The sequence below is a fragment of the Quercus lobata genome, chromosome 10 (genome assembly GCF_001633185.2).
Source record: "Quercus lobata isolate SW786 chromosome 10, ValleyOak3.0 Primary Assembly, whole genome shotgun sequence".
Classification (NCBI taxonomy): domain Eukaryota; kingdom Viridiplantae; phylum Streptophyta; class Magnoliopsida; order Fagales; family Fagaceae; genus Quercus; species Quercus lobata.
The window spans coordinates 12,907,866-12,913,223 of record NC_044913.1 but is presented as its reverse complement, the minus strand read 5'-3'; the positions used below and the strand labels follow the sequence as shown (position 1 = coordinate 12,913,223).

Genomic DNA, 5,358 nt, shown 5'->3' with positions numbered 1-5,358 from the left:
ATGCAATCACCAAGCTCCACCTCACTTCTTCCTTGACTTTTGTCAAGACAAACATCCAAGAAGCCTCTCCATTTCCACCAGTCCATGCAAAATCAGAATTATCACCTCTAACTTTACTCTCTTTTCTCTTAAGGAAAGAGCTAGGAAGCTCTCTTAAGTCCCTTTTGTCAAACCCATGGGTCCACACTTTGAAAGAAAGACAAGACTCCATCCTATTTCTTCTTCATACTCTCTCAAAGCAATTAGAACATATATGCTCTTTTAATGTGATGGATATAACTTTATAAAGGTAAGGATATATATGTGTGTGTGTATGTGTGTGTGTGTGTGTGTGTGTAAAGTGATATCATTTTTGTAGAAAAGTGTGAGTGTGAATGCAAGAAAGTTGAAAAAGTGGATGGTGAGATTTTTCTCTAGCATTCCACGTATCCCACGCCAATTGTCCACATCTCTTATTTTCTTTGGCTACCCCAAAATTCTTCTCCTTATCTTATCTTCTTGGCTGTACCAGAAAGACCAGCCCTCTTTCTCTACTCCTTTTTCTTTGTTCTTGTTTTTCTTCTCTCTTTGTTCTCACATGGCAGCCCTCCCTCTCTCACCAAAGCAATATATCCCTCTCTAAAGAAAAAATTAAAAGGTTAACACTAAAATTTCAGCTTCAAAGTTTGTGGGTAAGTAATCAAAACTTCATTTGTTTATTTCTATTTCTTTATTCACTATCCTAATTTTAGAGGTTGAATTATGATTCTGTTTTAATGATTTGAAAGTTTGATGATATTGTGATCAATTGAATGCTTATTAATATATTTTAATATGTATAGTATGGGTATAAATATACCCAAATGAAATTAAAGCCTATTGTTATTTATTGATGATTTTGTAAGAATATGTACTGAAGCTGTCTCTGTGACAGATTTGATGGTTATAACATGAAAAATATATATTAAATCATATTTTGTGAATTAGGATGCTAGAGGTAGTTTTTATGAATTATAAGACACACATGATTGTTATGGAAGTGGTCTCACAGTATTTGGATGAACATAAAAATAAGGGTTTAATTTTTAAGTTGAAAGAAATTCTGTCAGGACAGATTTGAGTATTCTGTCTTGCATGATTTTTAGTAAATCATGGGTTCATGTTTTGACTCCGAAATTTTTATGATATATACTGGACATATAGGGGAGTATTTCTGTATAATTTCATGACATTTGGATGTGTATGAACATCCCATTTGCATTTTACAAATGGAGCATACGCTGCTGTAATGAGCAGTGAACAACATATACTACACCTGTCTTTGTGGATTTAATTCTCAAGTTAGGGTGAATTTTTTGAGCTATAATTTAATATGCTCATCCTTTGGTATGTTAGGATCATATATAAATTTTATGAATCGGTTTCTCTATGATTTAGTACATCATGTTGTTTGATGAATATATTGTATATTTGTGGGAACCTCATTGAGGTGGGATTAGGACTTCCTTGATTTTAAGAGATAGGCTTTGAGATGAATGTGTAAGTTTATGATAAGGAATAATTGATAGTAAGTAATAAGTTTTGATATTTGGTTTAGGTGTTACCAGTTCCCCAGGTCTAAGCTCTTTCGACTATAGGCTCACGGTTCCTCTGCTTTCAGGTAAGGGATAAGTTATATGGGTATTTGGTAAGTCATGAGGTTATTTTAAAGTATATTATGCATTAAAAGGTTTTTGATTAAAGATATGGCATATAATCATTATTTTGACAAGATATGTTCGTGAGTTCTCGAAACCCTATGTATATGATTTAAGCATATTGATGCCATTACTAATTTTCACGAACATGATGTTTAATGAAAAGAATGGAAATGCTATTATTATGAAATGTTATGCAAAAGAATAAATTTCAATATGATGTAAAGTATGAAATGTTTTTGAGTTATGTCCTCTAATGATCTGAACTCTATCAGTAGGGGTTAATTACTGACTTTCCATGGAAAATGTTATATGATTGGCCATTAAGTGGGACTGGCTCTACTGTACCTGCCCTTGTTGGTTATGGCTAACTTGTGGAGGAAGTCAACCTACCCCCATGGTTGAAAGATATGTATTATGATGTGATCCCGGGAATACCTAGCATTGTGGGGAATGCTGAATGCTTAGCACCGTGGTGCTAGAAGCCTCCCAAATAAGTACAGACTTATCAGATATGGACTAACCAATAAGTTATTTATGAACAGTTATATTACGTTATTAATCATGAGAGAATGATTTTGTTTAAATGCATTATGAAAAGTTAAAAGCTCTCATGAAAAGAAGTTTATGATGAAAAGAAAAGCTGTTCTTTAAAGATAAGAGTTTCTGAAGTTCTATTGTGCTATAAAGATAAAGTTTCTGATGAAAGTACAAGTTTATGTTTAAAAGTTATCAGATATCTGTTTTTATGAAACGTTAAGTTTTATGACCCTGAAAGTCATAATATTTTATGAGAAGAAGTTTATAAAGAAAAATTTTCTTATTAGTCAAAATGTTTCTAGTTTAATACAAAGTTGCCGATTATCTGATTTAAGTTAAAATAATTATTTTGTAATGAGAATGTATATATGGTGACTTTGTAGGGAATGAAACAAGTTTAATCCAAAAGGTTTTGGTAATATTAACCTAATAAGAAAAAGGAGAATAATTATTTTTCTATGAAGAGCGTATAAGTTATTATTATGAATAGTATAAAATACTATGCATGAAAAGTTGTTCTCCTATTCGAATATTCATAGAATGAAATGATCTGATTTACATGCATCCTTATTAAATTCTCATATATCTTACCTTTACTGAGCTGTGTAGTTCACCCCTTCCACTCTTTCAGTTAACAGGTTTTATTTTGGAGCAGAGGAAGCCTTAGTCGAGTTTGGAAGGATCTGGTTTTAGTTTTATATGTATAGATCCTAAATTAGCAATTTGATATTTAGATTTGTATTATGGTGCATTTTAGGATATAATGGAAGTGTGTACCTTAAAATATTAAGAGATGTATTATGTGAAACTTAGAATTTGAATAATCGGTGGATTGTGTTATCCTTTAAGGTACAATGTAAATGCTCTGAATATCAAGAGGAAAGCTATATCATTTAAGTAAAGAAACAAGAATGAAAAGAAAGGGGGAAGCTTTTGTAAAAGTTTTGGAAAAAGTTAAGTTAGTTCTTGTTAATATCAGGTTTAAGCTTGATATTAGCATGCTAGTCATTGTCACAAATCCAGGTATTGAGTTTGGGGCGTGACAACAACCGCCACTCTTTAAGAAATTAAAAGCTTGAAAACTCATTCAACTACAAAGTTTCCAAAGAATTTTGCACTTATAATGGGAATAAATTAAAATATTAAAAATTTTAAAAAATTGCATTAAGGGGTAGTCAACAACAATTGCATTACATTTGGCATTAATTGTTTTTTTTTTTTTCCCTTAAAAATTTTGTAAGTTATATTATACTTGCAAATTGCCATTACATGGAATCAATTTCAACCTAAAGTTTTATATGCATTAATTTTAAAAGTAACAACAAATTACTCACTTCAAGCCTGAAAGGCCACAAATTGAATAACCCCTTGTGATAGTAATTAATTAATTAATTAATTAGCCAAGTTATTAATTAATCAATTTATCATGCAAACGCGTGGTAGCACAAACAAATCACCAATAAACTAAAAATGCAGCGGAAAATAAATAACACGATGATTTGTTTACGAATGGGGAAAACTTAACGGCAAAAACCGCACCGGATGATTTTCAGGTCACCACTCCTGAAACTCCACTATTATCACAACAAGCAGTTACAAATAAAAGAATCCAAGTACCTTACCAACCTACAATTAAACCCTTACCCCAATACCCAATTGGACTTGTTCTGTAGTAACAGTTCCCCTTTCTGATGCACGGCTCCCAAGTACGTAACTAACTCCTTTGCACGAATCTCAGTACGTGACTTACTCCTTAGCAACCATTTGATTGTTGTAGTTGATTTGCAGCAGTTTCACATAAAAACACCAATAAGATCTTCAATGTTGGTGCAAGAGACTTTGCTTTGTTACAGAACCCAAAGGCGTACAAGAAACGCAGCAAGAACTCTTTCTTCTATAGGAGGAGGCTAGGGTTTCAAAAAGAAAACCTTATGAAGCTCTCTAGAGTTAGGTTTTTCTTTTTCCGCATCCTTTAAATAAGAGTTTAATGGGCTCTCCTATTTCAAATCGGTTTACACAAACCTTGGGTTTTCCTAGTCCAATAAGTATTATACAAACCCATAAACAAATAACCTTTTAGAATAAAAATATTGCTGGCTATAATCTGAAAACCCGTAAGCTCGATCGATCGAGGCATCTGTCGAGCTTTAATGAATCTTGACAGATCGAGCTTTTATCGAGGAGGTATCAAGACCTGCAGATTGCACTTTTCTTGAACAATTCTTGAGTAGTCTTCATGTCTTCAATTTAACCACTTGTAATGATTATCTTGAGCCTACTTAGATTTACCCAAATACAAGTAAAGTGCGTTTTGTCAAAGGATATGCCAATTACATAAAAATATGTCCCTAACAATCTCCCATTTTGGCAATCCGTGACAAAACCACAAGAGTACATTGAATGTCCTAGAATACATTCTACTCAAGATTACAAAATAAATAAGCCTAGTCTAAAAGATCAAAACCTTGGAAGTTGCTGCAAGAAGAAGGTTCGGAAGCTTGACTTGGCTTTAACTTGTCTTTCCTGAAAGGCACTAAACAAAACACATCAAGGTACCATGTGGAAAATAATGACAAGTTAAATGAACAAGAAACATGTGTATAAAGAGAGAAAAGAAACAACACACGTGAGATAAAGAATGAAACACATACATCATCATCTAATATAGAAACAACACATGGTGTATGTAAATGGTTACAAAACCAAAAGATACACAACACAAAAAAAATATATCAATATCAATGTGTATCAAACTAACTCTCCTCCTAAGTTAGTTACATCAAAAACATTCTTCCCTTTAACATGAAGTTCTCCCCCTAAATCTATTACTCCTCTTGAGGACAGACATTCAATTTTCAAATTTCTTCCCCTTTTTGACACGATTGTCAAAGGGCATAAAAAGCCAAAAGACATGACAGGAGACAGACAAAAAACAGACATAGAGAGAACGAGGAGAACAAGGAACCATAGACCTACAAGAAAAAGAGAAACAAGATACTATGGACACAAAGATAAAAGAAAGATGCAAAACATGTGAAAAACAATGCATGCAAGAGGATCTCGATCGACCGAGAGGTGTCGAGGAGCTATCGAGGAGGCAGAAGCATTCTCGATCGATCCACCAGGTATCGAGGTGCTGGCG

The 5,358-nt window shown here is 33.1% G+C and overlaps 1 long non-coding RNA gene across 1 annotated transcript; it reads left to right on the top strand.

The window, feature by feature from the left end:
* The first annotated feature begins 458 nt into the window (after positions 1-458).
* On the top strand, positions 459-3,135 carry LOC115965536. Its single transcript, XR_004086079.1, has 3 exons — positions 459-671; positions 1,577-1,639; positions 2,848-3,135. It is a non-coding gene; the product is annotated as an uncharacterized LOC115965536 (long non-coding RNA).
* The last annotated feature ends 2,223 nt before the right edge of the window (positions 3,136-5,358 follow it).